The sequence below is a fragment of the Camelus dromedarius genome, chromosome 6 (assembly GCF_036321535.1).
Source record: "Camelus dromedarius isolate mCamDro1 chromosome 6, mCamDro1.pat, whole genome shotgun sequence".
Lineage (NCBI taxonomy): Eukaryota > Metazoa > Chordata > Mammalia > Artiodactyla > Camelidae > Camelus > Camelus dromedarius.
The window spans coordinates 54,628,774-54,650,191 of NC_087441.1; the positions used below are offsets into that span (position 1 = coordinate 54,628,774).

General features: G+C 38.3%; 1 protein-coding gene and 1 long non-coding RNA gene across 4 annotated transcripts in view; one reads left to right on the plus strand and one right to left on the minus strand.

The window, feature by feature from the left end:
* Positions 1-13,410, minus strand: part of FUT9 (fucosyltransferase 9) — a 161,951-nt gene extending 148,541 nt beyond the window's left edge. Inside the window, exon 1 of the mRNA XM_064486841.1 lies at positions 13,369-13,410. The gene's annotated coding sequence lies outside the window, so the exon portion shown is untranslated. The remainder of the gene's footprint in view (positions 1-13,368) is intronic.
* Positions 13,411-13,753: 343 nt separating this feature from the next.
* LOC105092262 (uncharacterized) overlaps positions 13,754-21,418 on the plus strand; it is a 333,225-nt gene continuing 325,560 nt past the window's right edge. For all 3 annotated transcript variants that reach the window (XR_010381308.1, XR_010381306.1, XR_010381307.1), the window contains exon 1: positions 13,754-14,313. This is a non-coding gene — a long non-coding RNA (uncharacterized LOC105092262). The remainder of the gene's footprint in view (positions 14,314-21,418) is intronic.

Below are 21,418 nucleotides of genomic sequence, written 5' to 3' on the forward strand. Positions count from 1 at the left end.
TGAATATGATATACAGACATGTGTATGTGTGTGTATATATGTGTGTGTAGTTTAATGGCTTATTTGTTTTATTATCTTGTTTGGAGTTCTCTTGACTTTTTAGATATGTGATTTGATGACTTTCATTAAGTTTACTTTATTTTTTTAGCTTTCATTATTTTAAAAAATTTTCAGGAAATATCTTGCCAATATTTGTTTCTGTAAGGAAAATTTCTTCTAACTCTTCAAATATTTTTCTGGCTTGGTTTCTCTCTCTCTTCTTTTGGAATTCCAAGTGCATGTGTAATAGACCCTTTGGCATTGTTCCAGAGATCTTGGATGCTCTGTTCTGATTTTTTTTTTTTTTCCCCTTGGTTTCTACTTGTCTCTGTTTTTTTGTTTGTTTCTTTGGCAAATATCTAATGACCTATCTTCAGGTTCGCAGATTCTTTTCTCAGAGATACTGTTTCTACTAATAAGCACATTGAAGGAATTTGTGATCTGTGATAACATTCCCTTTTATTTCTTTCATCTTCATTTGAATCTTTCATATAGTTTCCACTTTCCTGCTTACATTCTCCATCTCTCCATGCATATTGTTTACCTGCTCCACTAGGTCTTTTAACATACAATGATAGTTATATTAAAGTCCCTGTCAGATAACTCCAACTCTAATTCATCTCTGAGTCTGGTTTTCTCCACTGCTTTGACTCTTGACAGTGGCTGTTTTTTTCTTTGAATTTTTGTGAAGCTTGTCACTTTCTGTTAAACACCAAACATCAAATGTAGGACAATTGAGACAGATGAAAATTATTTGTCCTTGGAAATAGGACATGCCTCCCCTAGTCAAAGGCCATTAGTTTGGGGCATTGAGTAAACCTAGTTAGGAGCTGAGCTTCAGTGCACCAAAGACTTCAAATTCCTCTAGAATTGCCTCGTGCTTGGGTGGGGGCTGGCAGCTTGGAGGGAGCGGGCTTTTGTGCTCACCTACGGTGGTGGCCAGTCCTCTGCTCTGCACCTGCATTACTGACGGAAGCTCCCTCTTGTCTCCTACAGTGCTTCCACTATTTCTCATAAGCACCTGACAGAGGTTCACATAAAAGTACTGGTGAGTTCAAACTCCCCTTGCGTCAGGGTTACCAGAGGTTCCATACTATCATTCTAGCCTACTTACAGCTTTAGTAATTTGTTAAAATTTTAGCTCGTTTATTTTTAGCCTGTTGTATTATGGCCAGGTATTCTTTGGTTCTCTGCCACATATGACATCATCTCTATGACCAATTTCTCCACGGAGAGATCTCCCCAGGGGTTAGCAATTCATGCCCTGTGAACTTAGATTTCTGATGAGTTCAAAAAAAGTATGATTTTGTAGTGCTCTGGCTTTTTCTTATTGTTAGAATGGGATATGCACTCTTTACAGCTGTGTTTATCCTAGGTAGAACAAGAATCCTTCAGTCCATGAGTTTTAATTCTTGGGGAAAGTTTTGCATCTCATCAACCTAATAATAATTAAAGTACAGAATTTATTTCCCAAGTGTCTAATTTTGCATGGAAAGTATGATTCTAGTCAGTTCTTCAGTGTTCACTGTATGCTACTTCCTGCATTACTATAGCATAGTCAGAAAGTTCTCCTAGTGGTCTGGAAGAGTGACTATCACTTGCTAATTAGCCAACTGGAAAATATACTCATTTCATTTGTTATAAACTGAAATGATTATGTCTTTTCAAAATATTAAGTATGGAGAAAGCGTAACATTTATTGAATGAGAATTTATAGTGCCAGTCAGTGTTTTAAGGATTTCTACGTATTATCTAATTCCACATTCACAAAAATCATGCAAATTTTTTCCTTAATGGGAAAAGTGATCTTAGAGATACCAGAAATTTGACTTTGGTTTCTCAGCTAGTAAACAGTCTGGTGCGATATAAACCCAGTATTGTCTGATTACAGATTTGTACTTTTGTTCTATATAATGCAGTGTTTCCATGCAGCCCTATCATAACATGAGTTAATACTCATCTTTATCAGTCTACAAATTTGTTGCTTTGTCCCCTTTTTCTTGTATGTTATTTTTATGTTTTCCTCTTGTCCAAAAGCTTCATCTTTTCCTTTATTTGCACAAGGTTGCCACTGTCATGCTCCAAACAAGCCAAAGTCATTTCCTGACCTTCCACATTTCCCATAAAACCTTATCTATCTTGTATCTGACTTACTTTTTATTCTCCTAAATTACATCTTTATTTTATCAGTTTAAAAATATTCATTTGTTAATGTTGCTATTAATGTAACAAGGCAGTGTAGGGACAGAACAGTTACCAAAGACCTGTCTACTATGAAGAAAACAATAAAAATTCTGTTAGTCGAAATTCAATGATTCTTAACTTTCATAACTTTCCAATGTGGCTCTAAACAAAATCAGAAGAACACAGCCCTTGAATTGAAGTGGAGATGCAGCCAGCCCCTGAGCAACCAGCAAGCAAAACAAAAGCCACACAGCCCACCATTTCATATGATCCTTCAAGTTTACTGCATAGGAGGAAAGAGTGTCTCTTAGAGAAAGCCTTTGTTTATGTTTTGGCTGTTTTTATGATGTAAGTAAGCAATAGGAGGCAGAGAAATTGGAAACCTAAAAAAAAAAAAAAGGAAGCGGAGAGGTGCACCAGACTTAGGGTTGTCAGCATTGGTGGCACTGGCTGTAACAGCAATAATGATCGGGGTAGGTGGGTGATGGAAACTACAAAGGCAGGCAGGCATGAGCAGCAGACTTCTGAACATCAGAGGGAAAAACACTATGACAGAGAAACGAAGAAAGCACAACTGTGCGTCAGGGCAGAAGGTGAAGGTGGAGTATGCTCATCCTCAGTCTTTGGTAAAGAAGAAAAGTCAGAGGCTTTGAAATTTCTGACCTAGGATTAGAAGAGGAGTCCATCACGGATGATATAAATCAGTGACTCCCAAACTTCTGATGATTAAACAAAACCTCGCGTTAGATTTTGTGACCCTCCACTCAATGTCTAAGTGTATATAAGCTATATAAAATCTTGAAGTTTCACTATAAACATGAAATAATTTTAAATGCTTCAGGATGTCACAAAACTAGGAAGGAACATCAGAATTTGGACATTTACATGGCTATCACTAAACCAGTGGTCACTAAAAACTCTTAAAGAATATCCCAGCTCCAATATTCTACACATCTTCCATCAAGTTATTCCTCAGGGGACCTGAATTTCTAAAATATCTGATGGCAAGTTTAATGCCAATGGACATTGTTACTTCAGTTCACCTCTACATATTTATTGAATACACACCACGTATTAGTTGAGGAGCTAGGCACTAGGAGTATGAAGATTAATGAGCAACTATTTTCAGAGTAAGCCAGTGGGGGGAAACACATACAAACACATCAGAACAATGTGATGTTACAAGGTCACAGTACTGTTCAGATAAGCCTGCACATTACACCAACACAGAGAAAGGGTACGTGTCCCAGCCAGGGGTATAAGAGATGCCTATTAGAGGAAATGACAGCTACGCTCAGTCTTGAAGAAACAGTCTACAAGTCAGAAACATAAAACAGCAATGAACCTTTTTCCTTTGATTATGTGGAAAAGTTTATCCTTAAAAACTATAAAGTATTGAGAAATATTAAGGCCCTGGGGAAATAGGAATATACCCCATTTCTGTTTAATGATTTTTATTTAAAATCTACTATCATTACACAAAATAGAAAATTCTTATATTTTGTGGTTTAGGCTCAAATTTTTAATTTCCTGAAACATAGAAATTCTCAATTCCTTAATCTGCCTTAGCTAAACCTAGTCAGGAGTAACTAATTAAAAGTCTAATGTTACACTTTAAATGTTACACTTTTCCTTCTCGGTTTTTGTCTTAATGAGAGATTAACCAGTCTCAGGTCTCACATGTTTAAAATGTGCCATCATTAGGAAGTTGCAAGGATGAACATATATCATACCATTAATAAGGAGCCTACCAAAACAAGCATTTTTCAAAGGCTTTTGTCTCTGTTAGGATACAATTTCCCATGAGTTTTTTACATTTCTGCACATCTTAAGAAAGAAGCACTGGCTGCTTTTGTCCTGAACTATTTTTAAAAGATATTTGTAAAGCAAACAGCCTTGGAAGATAGAAATAGAGCACCTGCTAGAGCAAAAGGAAGCATACTTGCCATCCATTATAAAAGATTTGCATTTCTTAAGTTCAGGGTCCCTTTCTTGTAATGTTTAGGTATCACAGGTCTGCTGTGTGTTGCCTTTTGGAAACTGGGGCTTAAGAAGCCACTGCAAAAATGCTGATACACTTGCTACTGCTATTGCTGTGAAAAATTGTCTTTCATCTCTGATCCAGGAGTCTAATGTCTTCTAAAAGCATCCATGAATCTGTGGCAGGCTTTTATGTCAGCCTGCAAGCAGGGCAGCATCTCAGAGCCTTCAGAGTTTTTGATAATGTTGGTGATGAGGACAAGATGCTGACAGAAACATGGATTTCCTCCTGGAAAAGGAAGAATGAGTTTCTCCCAGGTTCATTAATGGGACTTGAAGACATTCTATGGGAATCTGTAGCAAATTATATGGCCAGATTGGCAATAAATGGTCCTCCACGCTTTTTGCCTGTTAATGAAAAGGAATGGAGGAGATTACTACAGGCTAAGTATAAGGAAGTAGGTAAAATACAGATGCCACAATGCTGCTCTGTTGCAAATTTTCCTCTAGGTGGAGGGACTACCTCGCCAAACTGGAGACCAGCCTCTGATCTGCAGCACTAGTTACAACTTAGTACTAAGATCTGTACCGGGTAAGCAGAAGGTTTCTCCCCTCTTCAGACAATAGCCAGATAGATGCTCACATACACTGAGTGTGAAAGGAGGAACTTCATGACCAGAAATCAGGTAAATCGTTAGAACTTTAACTGGATTATCTGGGAAGGAGGCATGGAGCACACTGCTTGCTAAAGAATAATGGCAAGTAGTAGGTTGTCTTATGGCTAGAACTTCTTCATTCTATCCTGGCAAAGTTAGATCCATTTGGAAATGACAGTGAAGTCTCTCAGTTCTTTACAGTGGGTCCTGGCTGCTCTAAAGGAGCTTTAACTCTCTTGGGGAGATTTTTCTGAGACCGAAAACCATAGATGAGGCCTAGACTAGTATCTGCCCTCTGACTGTCCTGGACTGAGTGTAGAATTCTGATGAAGTTGGTCCTCCAGAGAATGAGAAAGAGATCCGAAGAAATCTAGACAGATTCTTGAGGTCACCACCACCATGCAGGAAAACTTTCCCAGGCTTGATGTTGACACCATCAAGAACTTAAAGGATGCCCTCTAGACAATGGGACAGCTCATGCCCCAAATTAAGGTGGATTCCTTAAAGAAGGTCACCACTGCGTGAGCCAAGACTGAGTCAGACAGTGGTTGCAGACAGAGGTTTTGCCCTAGCTAAAAAGCAATGTGGCTATGGTTTCTGAGTCCAGGAATTCCCAGGGCTGAAATGGATGTTGTCAGCCATGAGGACCTTGCTCCCCCATATAGAGTATCAGATGGGTCAAAATTTGTGCAAAATTCATTTGGTTATTCCAGGGGCCATTGCCACGTCAGGAGAAACGGAAAGTGCACATGACGTCTCTCTCTTTCCCTTCTCCCTGATTGCTGTCTCCTCCTCTACCGTGACCAATGACTGAAAGAGAAACATGATCAGAGGCCAAGGTATCCCTATCCCAACAGGTATCAAAGGCCACATGTCCACACCTGAGCATTCTGGGGAATTTCAGGAGGAGAAGGGATCACACATGCATGGATGTGTTAGACATGTACACCCAAGTTGCTCTCCTACCTGGATGTACAGAAACCTCAGATTCAGCTAATGAGGTTTAGGATTCACAGTGGGAAAGACAAGCTAACACGATCTCGTGGATGGAGAATTTGGGCCAATTAAGTGTACCATTTTTGTTGTTTCTATAGCTGATAGTACAGCAGGAATTAATGTGCTATATGCTTATATTTTATCATCCATTAAGTGCCTGAAAAGATGATCACAACTGGGAAAGGCCACATGTAGAGAAGTGCTAATGGAACATGTAAATCACTTTCCAATCTTCTCTCTGTTTCTTCCCAGAAACAGTATAAAATTCTGAGAAGAGAGAAGGAAATCACAGCTCTGATTATGGACTTGAAGACAGCCTGGGTAGGAAGAGACACAAAATCTTAATACAATGGCCTGTACGGCCAGTGAAAAAGACTTAGAACTAGAAGCTCAGAAGGGATTATCACCAACTGCTTATGTAACTGAACCCACTGCGCAGAGGCGACATTTGCTATATTCTCTTGCACTGTGCCAAGGCCTTCTTTTCTATCCCATGGATTCCTGGGAACAAAGACCAACTCACACTCATGGGTCATGGCCGTCAATATACATTTGTAGTAACCTCTCAAGTTACTACAGGTTATACCCAGGGGTAACTAAATTCCTCTGCTATTTGCCATCCCTAAGCACATCACGTGGGTGCCTCTACCCTTCACCGTACAAAGTTTTAACTATATAATGATGTCCTGCTGATGACCAAGTCGGAGGCATCTGTGAGCAATGCCCTGACTGTGGTGTCATCACACTTGCACCGGATGCGTTAACTGATGAGCCCCGACAAAACGCCCAGCTCTGCTTGCCAAATAAAGCTTCGTGGGACTGTATCGGCAGAGTCACAATATTCAATGCCACTAGCAGTCCGAAAAAATGCCCTCTATTCAACTCCAATCAGGAAAAAAAAAAATGCCCGGCATCTTACTGGAAACTTTGAGTGCTGGAAACAGTTTCTGCCTCACCTGAACATGCTACTCGGAACTTTATATCGGCTAATCCAAACATTAGTAGCCATGAGGTGAGGCCCAAATGAATACACTGCACTGGAAGCTTTCCAGTCAGCTGTGGCAGGCTCTCTGTATTTGGAGCCCCACATCAGGAATAAACCTGTGAGATATAAGACTCTGAGGCCAATAATTGTATTGACTGGAGCCTCTGGAAAAAGGGAGGCAGCCTCCATTTGCAGGTCCTCTTTGGGGTTTTGGACTGGTCACCCTCTAATATACAAAGTACACCCCTCCCAGGCACACCTCTTTTGAAAAGCAGCCATTAGCTTGCTATTGAGCTCTTGTCAAAACCAAACTCCTGACCCATGGAGGTCTTATGACTGTCCAGCCTGCCATTTCCATTTTAGGTCCGGTCAGCTCAGACTCAATGACTCAGTTTGAGAAAAGTTCCTCCATACCTCAGGTACAGCCTCATCTGTAAATGGAAATGGTAGTTTCAAGCTCTCAGCTTGCCTGGCTCCAGTGGCATCTTAGTTTTACATGAAAATACAGCTCTCCCAAATTATGGCAAGGGTCCTAAATTTAACTCTGTACTGAATCTGCCATCCCTAGTTGGACAGCTCTGACCATGTTCTGATCTGTAGTTCCCTTAATCTCTGCAAGAAATGTACTAGAACTAGCAGGAGATGGCCCCAGCTTCTACACTTCCCTTGTGAAATACCTGTCAACACCTCTGGATGTCTTTTCTGCTCCCATTTCTGCAACTGCTTCTTCACCATTCAGTGGGGCAGAAAAATGCCACCAGGCTGCTGATGTGGACAGACGGTGCAAGTTAGATTAACTGCCCTCATGCAGCCACTCCAAAAGAAGGGCTCCAATCAATTATTCATGCTTGACTCAGAGGGTAAAATCTCAGACCCATCATGGGTCTTGAACATCAGCAGGAATTGGTTACTGAAATAGCCCAATTATCTCTTACAGGTCAAGGCAGTGATACATCATTAACAGCCCTACGTGTACCTATGTATCTTATAGTCATACTTAATAAATGTTCACCATCAGAGCAAATAGGGTACAGAGACTTTTAATTATCTGTTTCAATTTAAATATATTTTGTTAAAGCAGTTTGTAAACTCTTAATTATGGAATTGATATTATGTACATTGTCCACTGCCTTCCCTTCTTCCTTCTTCTGTACACGTCCCTTTGAATGTTCCTTGAGGATTTAGGTTTCTTAAAGGACAAACTTGATATTTCAAACTCATATTAAGATTGGATAATTAGTTATATTTCCATTAGAAAAATTACCCTAGGACTTAACAAGGAGTGAATCAACCATTATGTTCATTAGCATGAGACTATCTATGTCAATTGATCGTAGTAAGTTACTGCATTGTCATAAGAATCTTTGTCAGAGTTAGAATTAATATGGGAGCCAATGCAAACATATGCTTTAGGGACCTAGATTATTTTTTTGTTCCAAGACTTAGCCATGCCATTACCTCCATCCACTTTGGCATGGCATAACACGACTAAGTTGTACTTCTTCTGATTCCCTCTGGACACTTGCGATCAGTAACATGTTTGTTCTTATGTCTCCCCAGTTGTACTGTAAGCTGCCTGAGGTCAGAATGTATATTGCATTTGTCCTTGTGTCTGCAGTCACTTCAGTTCCTGCCGTGTAATAGGCCCTCAATAAGTGGGGACTGAATTACACTCCAAAGAAATTAGGTCATGGGAGTCTTAGAGAAGTAGTTCTCCTTTCAGTCAAATCTGCATCTTAATTGGTTTAAACAAGGCCAGTTCCTAAGACAAGGCTTCCTCCTCAGCTTCTGAACCAGTCACCCAGCAGTCCCACATGGCACATTCCCCTAACTTCCACCAACCCAAGCACCCTTAGGTAATGCAGTACTGTTCTAGATAACGTAATTGAAACATCAATCTATATCACCGTTTTACTCTTCCTAGACGACCCGACACTGATGGGCCACATCACCAAGAATACATTTGAACATTTGTTTTTTTTACCCAGTAATGATGACAGTTCTCCATTGATTTAGTCATTCACTTTCAATGATCCCTCTGGCCATCAGTGAAAAGAAAGCTAAAAGTGCCAAGATTTTCAACTGTGGACTTGAAACTTGGTGAAGCAAACTTCTCTTATCTGACCCACCTGAGCTATTCAGACTGTGGTGACAAAACTCCCAGAACACATGGGTGCACTGAATTTCCCTATGGTGGCAAAAATATCGAGTATGTACACAGATGGAACTATAAGAAACTATAAGTCTGTTTTCACTGTTTTACTTATAGAAGCAAAAACCTGTTTTAAGGTGTATTTGCCATTGAATCTTCTATTAAAAATGAGAATGGAAATGTCCATGACATACGATTACCATGAAAGAAATTAAATTTATACCAATATTAGTGAAGAATTTATAATGACAATTAAGCAAAAATATTAAAAGATTTTTCAGCAGACCAATTACAATTAAACTTTTTGAGTATTTAAAATATTTCCCAAGCTATAAACTAAATGTGGGAAAGAGTAATTTAAAAAATGTCTCTTTCAACTATAATGGTTATGAGACCTAGACATTTCTTGAGGAAACACGGACTTTTATTTCATTCCATTTTTTATTTTCTTTAAACTGATTTCTCCCTTATTAGTTTCCTAAAATAAAATAAGGGGAAAACTGATGTTTATCTTATAAAAAGATACACAGGATGAAGTCAGGAGATCTGGATTCTACTTCTGTGTCTATTAACTACTTAAGAACCTTGGGTAAGTTATTAGTAAAATGATGGGAATGAAATGCCCTCAGTATCTTCCACTCTTTACCAAAATCCTGTGAGTCTTTCTATTAAGAATGCTAAGCATTCCATTTACAGCTAAACAAATAAAAGTGAAATTCGCAGTCAGTCATATGTAAAACCACAGAATCTAAATGTTTCTTTTCTGGAGGAATTTTAACTGTACATTAGAGTTGATATTATGAGAGCACCACTTTGGTAGCATTGTTGTAAAACTTTGGTTGAATCATCATTCTAGTTTTGAAAATTCACTTTGCTTATTTGCTCTTTGAGAATGCTTTCTGTTAAATATTCCTTCCGCTACAGGATAAAGAGAGAAAACAGCCACCTGTAAACATTTGTGTAATCATTTGATACTTACAAGCACAATTTGGGGATTATTTTGAATTCATAAAATTTGCAGCATTTTATAATATAGAAACTCTTGTGAATTTGTAAATAAAAATGCAAATATCCAAAAATACTGAATAATACATCCACAAATGTAAATAAGAAAACATGAGAAATACATGTAAAGCTATGAAAATATTTTGTGTAGTTGCCTCTCAACTGAATCTTCTTGCCTTTATAAGACACTAAATCACTTGGCTCTTTATCTAATATTTTAATTTTAGGTGTGTGGGAGTATTAATGTCTTCCTTCTTTCCAAAAGATTTTGCTTTTAAATTTGTCTGGAATTTTATTTAGGTCAATTAGTTTACATAAAATAGTTTGCCTATAATCCCTGGGCTTTACTGAAGAAAGTAAATGAGCCACTTCATTAAAAAAATTGGTATTTTTATTGCTATAATTAAGGACACATTTCTTAAAATCCAAGTTGGAAAACAGCTATTATCCAATACACCAAAATAACAGAGCGTGTATTTAGTTAGCTTTCCTTGAGTAAAGAATTTCAGCAGGTGTCAAAAGGCCTGCACCTTTTCTCTGTCTCTCCTCCCTTCCTGCCTGCCTTCTCCTTCTAGGATCCCCTCTCTGTCTCTCCACAACATACAAGCCAGAATATGGTTTCACACGGAGCATTCAACTAACTGCAATCTACTGGTGAAATAATCTATATCATTTTCACAGGTCTTAACTTCTCTTTATCAATTTTTAATTTCTCTTTACCACTGCAAACATTTAATTTAGATCCAGCTCATCCTCTGGGTGATATACAAATACGAGAATTATAAGGTGCAACTTAAATATATCCAGAGATATGCCATCCAAATATTAGTATGCCGTTTCCCCATGTGCTGTATTTAACTGTTTTTGCATACCCTTAATAATGAAATGACATTAAATTTAGGCAGATCTTCCAGAGTTCCAGCTCACCAAGAGTTCTTAACAGAAATTCTGCCACTATCTATGGCAAACTGATTATTTGCATTTTCATAGGTAATTCGAAGGCCATTTTAATGTTGCACATTTTACAAGCATACATCTTTACAAAAGGTGTGCATTTCTGACATTGCTTAGAATTTAATGTTAATTAGAATTACATGAGCATATACTGCTTTGAACTTATCATTAACACAATTCTAGGCAATAATTGACCAAAGTCACTGTTGCAATGGCTTTCCCTTTCATTCAATCGAAATGTATCTCTTCCAGTAAAGATTCATTATTGTTGGACATATTGCATATAGTAAGCATTCCACTGTTACCCAAAAGATAAAAGTATTTAGAGAAAAAAATTAAATGATCTTTTGATTCAGCTCAAAACCTACCTACACTCTAACCACCAGATATGTCCATGTGTGCATATTTGCAGTGATTAAAGTTTAAATACTTAGTCTTGAATATTCTTCTTAGTCAAGCATTGAATTCAACCAACTAGAATTTCCGAATTTAGAAAACCAACAATAAAGTCATTATTCATAGCCTCTCCTGATCTTAGATGCAGCTCAAAAACAATCACTTAAAACCATCTCTGTCAGTGATTTACTCACTGCATTTCTGCCTATGTCTACACAAGAAAAGAGAAATAAATGCTCAAATACAGTTTGAGTTAAAACAAAATTTTAAAGTCTTGATGCTGCAGAAGGCAAGATTTTAAAACAATCTTCACAAAACAAATTCTCTAGATAATTGCTCAACTTTCCCTTTCTATTTCTTGTGTAGATAGAGACTTGCTGGTTTAAGGTGAGGAAGCATTCACTCTCCATCAACTGCAAGAGCAAGAACTCCAAGTTGATTCTTAATTCCCCCAAATTACTTAAAAGAATAAGAGTAGCATCACCAGGAAATTTATATTCACACACTACATACTCAAATGGGACACTTTTCAAAGTTTCTAACATCTATTTCTGAATACTCTTATCTGCATTGCTTAGAACTCAAGCCCCTTGGCCAACATGCCGAAATTCATACATTCTCATCACTTCCTTAAAAATTAAATCAAAAACTGTGGTGGGGGGGTAGTTTTGTTCTCAAGATTTCAATATGTGGGGAATCAGGGGCACAGTTTCTAATATTTAAATTGTCTCTTCCTGTGTCATTCATTCCCTCATCACCTTGCTCTTATTCATTCATTTAACACAACTCCCCTTTTCTCTCTCTAAACCAACTGGAAGTACTAAAATGTTGAATTTGGTTTCAGAAGAAAGGGCTGCTGCCCTCAGAAAACTTCTACAGAAAGACTGGATGCTAAGATACTAGACAACACCCGAAGCACCCCCATAGTGCTGAAGCTTTTCAATGCAGCGTTTTCTGATTCTCCGGTATCCCTCTCTTACCCACTGAATCTAAAGAAAAAATAAGGGCTTTAGCTTATTGCAAATTCAAAGAAGGTTTTAAAGGATGAGTTTGGTGCTACTCTCCTCTCCTTCAAGGAAAAGCTTCTTATTCCCAAGAGTTGCTCAGCTTTTGATAGTGTTGTGCCTAAAGCAGATTCATCAGACACTCAGGTGCACGGTTTTCAACCTGGAATTAAGACTGATTCCGAAGGAACAGGTAAAATAGGGGCATTCCCTGTACTCGGCTAAGACACCTCTAAATGAATACAAGGGATCTGAGCAACGTAAATAGTTGTGCTCTTTACAGCAACAATGACAAAAAGTTTAGTCGCAATAGGTTTGTTTTTTGTCTTTCGTTCTTCATGCTTGAGCATACCCTAAACAGCCCAGGTGCTGAAAAACCCAAAGTAACTGTACAGAAGCCACGATCACCGCGTGCCTGTGTCTGTTTTCTGGGGTGGCTGTCAGAAAAGCTGGGAAGGTCCCACCGTTTCGAGGGAATGAGGTCAGAATTCACAGGGAGAACCATTCGCCTTGACAAGGGACGCGGCGGGACAGTGGGGCTCCGGAGCCCGGCTTTGGAAAAGGAGGGAAGATGGGTCAGGGGCGGACTTGGTGGAGCAGGCTTTGTGAGCGCGAAGCCGGGTTAAGGGTGGCAGATGGGGGCGTTTGCGGGCTGGCATAAGCGGGACATCAGAAAGAGGAAACGCGGGTACGGTGAGGGCTGAGAGGACCCCGTTCGGGGTGACGGGAGGGTCAGGGCCATCCACTGCCGCTGGGAGCTCAAGGGGTTGGAAGGTGAGGCGGGACGGCGAGCTGCCCCTAGCTGTTCCCGGGCGGGAGCGGAGTCCAGGTTGCCAGCAGGTGGAGTTGAAAGCAAAAAGCCCCTTGGGGATCACGAAGCGGCGCCCTCCCGAGACCCCCTGCCTGAAGGTTGAGGAGTCACAGCAGGTGGTTTGGGGGTACCCACCCTAACGCAAAAGAGATTCTCTCCCCTCGCAGCCTGGGCGCCCGACCCTCTGCGCCCTCCAGGCTACTCACCGGTCCGGGGAGGAAAGCGCCATCCGAGCGCGCGCGAGGGCTGCGCGGCGCAGGCGGCGGGCCGGGCCGGGCCGGGCGGCGGCGGCGGCAGCGGTGCTGTCCTAGCAGCGGGACTGGAACCGGGGGACGCCGAGGCGGCGACAGCGGCGGCGGGGGCGCGGGGAGCTGAGGGCGGGGAGGGCAGTGGATCCGGAGCTGCTGCGCCGCGCGCGCTCTCTGCCCATCTCCGGCTCCGCTGAAGCGGCTATGCTGCTGCCGCTGGAAGGGAGGGAGGCGAGGGGGAGGGGAGGAGGCACGCGGCAGGGAGGGAGGGAAGAGCGGGGAGGTGGGGGAGAGCGAGGGGAGAGGGGAGAAGAACACCCGGAGTGGGGAGGCGCGAGGGAGGCGCGAGGGAGGCGCGCGCGAGCCCAGCGAAGGTTCCCACCGGAGGGGCTGGGGAGGAGACCTCGGCGAGGAGGAGTAGGGTCTCTCCCCCGCCCCCCACCTCCTCTCCCCTCCGTCCTCCTTCGCGCCCTTTCCTTGGGCTCTTCCTCCCCTGGCTCGGGTGGGGGTTGCCAGGCTCGGCGGCAGCCGCGGCTTGGGCGCGCTGGGAGAGTGCGGAGGCCAGGAGGCGGCCGCGCCAGCTCCCCGCGCCGCTGGCCTGAGGCACCTGTGCGCGCTCACACCGCCGCTTGCTCTGTTGCGGCGGCTTCCCGGCTGAGATCTGCCGGCGGTCGCCTTCCCTGTCTCTGCTTTCTGGTCAGATTATGATCATGCATATTCATCCATGACATCTGTGTAGTCCCCCTATTGCTGTCTGCTTCCCCGGGAGCTCTTTGGCACGGAGCGTCGGGCCAGAAGGCGTCGGCGGGGAGCTCGATGCAGGCGACCATCGCCAGCTCCTTGGAGCAGTTGCCTGGCAGGGGTGGCGGTGTTTGTTTGCCTCTTGGTTGACCAGCTAATGAGGTAAAAATAATAGTAGTAGTAGTAGTAGTAGTAGTAGTAGTAGTAGTAGTAGTAATCCTATGACCCGATTGCCTGGGACCATTCTCAGTGACCTAGGAAGGTTTAAGTGTGAAGGGCACAGGGGCAGTCTGTTAACCCTGTCTTAGCTCTCCACCTCCCTTTTCCCAACATCCTAACAAACCAGGACAAGATTTAAACAGTTTAATCGAAATTTTTCTTTGTTTCTTTGAATTGCAGAGCTTTTCGTTTTTATCCAAATTCTCCTAGGACTGGCCTCGCTTTCCTATTGTGGATTTGCTTTGCTTTATTAGACAGTGAATCAATCCTGTTTATTTGCAAATGACAAAGACTCTCTTGAAAATAGATACTGTATTCAGTGCCTGTACACTCATGAGATCGAGGGGGTGAAGCCACACATTTGATAAATATAAAAACTGGACGTTACTGACTGATTTCCATGAACCATGATTTTGTTTCATAATCTTCACATGGTAGTTGAGAGTAGTCAGGGAACAAGTGGATTATGTGTGTAAAAGATATGACTGGGGAGGAAAAAAAAAGTCCAGTAAAGCTCTTCTCAAATAATACAACATATAAAGTGACTGGAATTACTACTCCCTGTGAGTACCCTGGAGGGAAAAGTTTCTGATTTTGTTTGTATGTTATTTAAATTTTTAGGCTCTTAGTTACTTAAGTCATCTTTTAAATGCCAGAAGAATCTTATCCATTAGAATAAATGAAATAGGCATTTTATTTTACCTAAGTATGTCTTATGTAACAAATGTACTCATATTAATAGAGATGCACACTCAATAGTAAATGCAGTATGGAGAAACATCTTTCATGCACTAAGGTGTGCTCAGACATTGATGAAAAACCTCTAGCTCTTCCCACGTATATTCACACGACAACCAAAATGTTGATGATAAAGTAGTATTGGCTGGTCTAGGTATTCTCAACTTACTAGAATCTGTCCGGCAAAGTATATCTGCTAGTGAAAATATTTGCGTTCACATCTACCTGATAATCTGAATGAGAGGAGCACTTCCTCATTAAGGGAACAACAGATATCAAACTCTTCTAATACACCTCAGCTTTAAAAAGCACATATTACCATCACCAGATGTTCAGTATCACCATGCAAATTCACCAGATGCTATTCTTTCAAAGAAGACTACAGAAAGAAAATGGTTGGTGAAGACTTACAGCTCATTTGACTCTCTAAGTCTTCTCAGTTGTGTCTATATTACAGAAGTGAACAGTAAATTTTTCAAATACTAGTAGCTATTTGGGTAAAGAGTGGTTACCAAGGATTAAATAGCCATTTTCTCATCCTTATTGAGAATATCCCTCATCTGTCTTTGCTAAGGTAATTAGACTTTGAAGAATGTCTACTATTTTCCTCCTGTATTTGATTAAGAAAATGTAATAGCGGTATCTGTATAGGCTCATATTATGTTTGTAAAAGGTAAAGAAAAAATGCAAAGTAAAGTACCTTAAAGCCAAACAAAGAGAAGGGATGACACTTAGAGCACAGCAAGGAAAGATTCTGACTCCTTACTCCCCACCACTTGGCCCACTGGCAATAAAGAAAGGATGATAAATAATGGAATGGCACCCCCGTTCTACTGCTGGAGGGCTTGGATTTCAGTTTAGATTCTCAGGCTAGGTAAAATCTTTTCTGTCACCTCTACCACAGCATTCTTTCCACTTCATATTCTTTCCCCTTCTGTATCTTTATTAGTGTTGCACTGTGTTATTACATTACTTCACTGAATTAGGATTGTAGTACAACCTGGGAAGCCAAATAAGTAAATAAAACGCAAAGCTTCATTTTAAACACTGACTCTTCGTATTTACTTAGTTGAAAACAAATTCTCACATTGAAATTTTCTGAAATCAGAAAGATTGAAAACTCTGTCTTTGAACACATACCACACAGGTGTCAGAGATTAGTTAGCAAAGAAAATATAATTTATCTATTTATTGAACACACATGTATTTAATAAGCACCCCTTCTGGGCAGGCACATTAGGCTCCAGGGACAGCACAGTGAAGAAAATTAGTAACCTTGCCCTTATGAAGCTTCGAGTCTAAAGATCCAGTAAAAGTGTTTTATCACTCAGAAAGCTGTTATGATGATGATGATAAACTTCAAGCCCAAAGAAAAAAATATTAATTAAATTATAGACATTAACAAGATTAAGGGTAAAGGAACACAGACCCTTTGTAAATTCCAGATGTCTATTTTCCCCTCATTTTCCCAGAAAACTAGAGGAGAAAAATTTAACTTGGTTAACTATGAGTTATTTTTTAAAAAATGGGCACAGTATCAATACAAAAATTATATAGGAAAATAATTATAGAGGAGTATCAAAATGTACCAATTATTAAAGAACACACACCATAACAATGTTGCCATGGAGAAGTTGAAAATTTTGTCCTAACATTCTGCCATGAATTTTCATAAGGGTACAATGAAGGAATTGTTTCTGTGAATGAAAACCACAAGGCTTTTTGGAAAAACTTGGTTGGGCAGGGTTGAGGCCCCAACAGGAGATGTTGACCCAAATCTGGTAAAACTCAGAAAAGAAGTCGAATTAAAAATAAAGCTATCACAAATTAATAATTAATATGGAAGAATTACAAGGTAAAAGACACACTGAAGTGAATACAGTAAGGGAAAGAGAGCAAAAATGAGAAAGGGTAGCAAAATGGATTGGAAATATAAAGAGATCATCAGGATTAGAGAGAATATGAAAGATGGGGGAACACAGGCAAATGTAATCCAACACATACATAATTAGAGACCTTGAAGAAGAAAATATAAATAATGGAAAAGAATAAATATTTAATACAGTTAAAGAAAAAAATTCTTGAAATGAAAGAACTGAAATTTCATTTTTAAAGGACACAATGGTCACTAAATAAAACTGTCTCTACCAAGATGTATCCTAGTACAGTAACTAGAATTTAAATATAAAAAAAAAATATTTAGGGGCACAAAGGCAAAAACAATCAGTAACTTATAAAGGAAAATATTGGCATTGGCCTCAGGATTCTTCACTATAACTTTCATAGAAGAATAGAGTCATCCAGTATCAGTGGAGGAAAGCCCACAAGATACCAAAGCCCAACAGATACCAGTGTGAGAGTTTTTTATTCTATGTAGCCAAACAGTCCTTCAAATATAATAGGTGTGAACAAAGTTTTGAACATGCAAGAATTAAGGGAATATTATTCTTATGAACCTGTCTTCAGAATAGAGAATGGAATTTAGCTTTGTGAAAGGTAAATGAAAAAGATATCTTGGATCAAGGACTGATTGTGAGCATTGAATGTATTTAACAATTGACCCGAAATGTGAGAATGTAAGAATTGAAGCAAAGTAATAGAATATAAATCTCATAGACCCTGATAATATAATAATAACATATCTAAACAGAATTTGGATTAGAAGGGCAAAAAAATGGGATATAAAGGCATTGGTTGTCTAATGGCTGGGAAGCAAAGAAAATCATCTAACGGAACAAATAAGTAGTCTAACGTATTTAAAATACAAGGGTAAACTATAATTGAGATAATATTAAATACCAATTTTTATCATTACTTATTTTAGCAAACTAACAGCCTCTAATAATAGATAAATGCAGTTATTTTAAAGAAAGAAAAGTAACAACAAAATAAAAACTATAAATATTGATTGATAATACATCCATACATAAATTTTAAAAATTGACCACAGAATGAAGGAATTTTACAAATTTAAAAAGCAAAAACCTAGCATAAAATAATATGGCAGAGTAAACATATCCTTCTTATTAAATGTGCATAGGATTACTTCATTCTTTATGAAAAAGTAGAGATTTTTAGATTAGATCACAAAACAAAATTGAATTTTATATTTTATATCCACAATAAGAGAACTCAGAATACTTGAAAAAGAAAAAGATAGACAAGCATATAGCAGGCAAATGCACACAAAAAGTATCCAGGAATTGCAATCTGAGTTGTAGATGAGGTGTTACACAAACCAAAAACCTGTTAAACAAGATGAAGAAGGATATTTTATGATTATAGCAATGGGTACTTTCCTATGCATACAAAACAATTATGAATAGCTGTGTACCAAATAGTATAGCACCAACATAACTACATCAGAAATTATAATATATACAAAAAATAGCATTAGTAGGAGTCAATACTTTTAATTTATGAGAGTCCACATGTACAAACAATAAATAAATATATTAAAGATTAAATACCATATAGTCTTTCAAGACCAGCCTCACTTAGGACCATCATTGGAAAATCCCAGTTAAAATATTAACAAATAAAGCCTACTCATTAAATTAAAAGAATGTTAAAAGGACATGATGTCATCACCAAGTGTGTGTTTTCTTTTTCCCCAAGAATGTAAGAATGTTTCCATACCAGAAAAGCTATTAACATATTTCATCATTTCCCTCATCTATAAAGTGAAAATAAAATATCAGTGCCCACTTTATGGGAATTTTTACAATGATTTAAAGAGTTATTACACACAAAATCTTTAGTAAGATTGCCTGGAATATAGTTAGCCTTTCATAAATGCTATCTGTTGTGTTTATCAGCTTTGAAAAGATATTAAAAAATGACTATGCTTGTGATAGTAATATAAATCTTGTTTTCATTTTCTTGAATAATAAACTGGTATTGATTTATTAATGTTATGTTCTCATCTTTTGTCCCTTCTCCTCAGGGTTTTCATTATTAATTTTTAGGTCCTGTGTTCTTTTTGTATCATTATTAAAATACTGCTAAACATTAAAATCAATTTGCAAATTCTAAGTGCACTGCACACTATCCACTTAAAAATAATTTTGAATTATAGTGCTAATATATGAGTGCATTCTCTCTCTTTTTTAATAGACTTTATTTTTTAGAAAAGTTTTAGGTTCATGGCAAAATTGAGCAGAAGGTACAGAGGTCCCGTATACACGTGTTCCCCTATTACATACAACCGCTCTATGTACATTTGGCACCAGAGTGGTACATTTGTTCCAAATGATGAACCTATATTGAAGCAAAGTTATCCCAAGTCTATAGTTTACTTTAGGGCTTAGTCTTGGTGTAGCACATTCTGTGGGTTTGACAAATGTAATGATACCTGTTCATACAGAATAATTTGACTGTCCTAAAAATCCTATGCTATACCTATTTATCTCTCCCTTTCCCCTAACCCCTGGCAACCACTGACTTTTTTCACTTCCTCCATAGTTTTGCCTTTTCCACAGTGTCATAGAGTTGAAATCACACAGTATATGTGGCCTTTTCAGATTGGCTCCTTTCACTTAGTAATACGCATTTAAGATTCTTCTCTATCTTTTCATAGCTTTTTTCCCCCATTGAATTCTACTTTTTAAAATACTAAGATTGTTACTTGCTTTGTTCTTGCTTATTTTGGGCCAATATATCTTATTACGTATATATACACATATATGTATGTGAGTGTATGTGTGTGTATGTATATATATATAAAATTTTCTGAGATTTTGCTTCACATGTGTCTTACAGGAGACATATGTTTAGAATATCTTTTGAAAGATGCCGTGAAAGTTCTTTTTAGTAGGTGAGTTTAACTTTATTTTCATGAACTATATTTTCTATGGATCAATATAGTTCACTTTGCTTATATCTTTTTTCTATTTTTTTCCTTTTGAATTATTTGTTCCATTTTGATCCATTTTTAAAATTGTTTTGGCATTTACTTTTCTTTTCATCTTATATTTGTTTTTATTCCTATATTTATTTTAATTCTAGTAGTTATCCTCAAATTTCTGACATCAGTATCTTGCATGTGAAATTAATTATTATGTCAAACATAAAAATATCCTACCCCTGAAAAAGGAACCATGACTCTCCTCTTAACTACTTCAAGACCCTATTTTAATCTATCTCACTTCTTGGCCCCTCATAATTTCACACATGTTGTCTGTCTTGAAATTTAGTTATAAATTAGTATGAAATATTTTTAAGCATTACTCATCAAATTTCAGTGCTTTTACTCATTTCTTTTTTCAGTTTTTATTTATTATACTACTGTTTTCAAAGTCTTTGCTGAAGGAATTGGTGGGTACTAATTTCTAAATGTATATGTGTATATATATTCAATGACAAAGATAAAATTCTTTCAGATATACAAGGCTCATTGAAATATAGATAATGTAGTTTTGATATAATTGTAGACATTATATACAATAATATTTACATATATAAAAATATACATAATGGTTATATATTTTAATGTAATATATGCTATTTAGTGTTATATATAATATAAACTACATTATGTATTATATATACCATTTCTATGGGCCTTGTATATCTGAAAGGATACTTATTTTGTTTCTGCTCTTGGATTGTGGAAAAAGACGTTGTTATAATTTATAATTCTAAGTTCACTGCTATATTTCCTCAGAATGTTAATAATGATTTATTGATGTCTGCTTTCCGATATTGTTAATGTTATTCTAATCTTTCTTTGTCTTTAAGCAACCCCTCTTTTCTCATTGTTCACTTTTTGGAATATGTATTTGTTCTTCTCAGAAGTGTCACTTTAATATTTTATACTGTCTGACATTTGGTAGGCTTTTTCCATTTAAAGTAATTAAATCTTTGAGTCTAGGAGATTATGGGCAATAATTTTTTTAAACAACTCTTTTCTATCTATTGTTTCCATTTTCTGTGAAGAAAGAGTTAACAAATCATACCTGATTGCTCGATTCTTGCATGCTTCCATGTATACCTGGTTCCATGACTGACCCACAATTCCTTTGAATGTGACTCTTAGAAAGCTTTTTAAGTTAATGATTGAAGATATTCTTTTACATACCTAGAGGAATGGACTGTGATATTCTATCTTGTCAAGACTGTTTTGCACAAAAATCAAGATTGATTATATGCACCTGGTTTCATTATTGGGGTCCTGGATTTCAATTACCATGATTGGTTGCTTAGCAGGGTATGTCTATGTAACAGATCCCTAAAAAACCCTTAGACACCAAAGGCTTGATTGAATTTCCTTGAGCAGAAACATTTCACTCAGGTTACTATGGTTCACCAC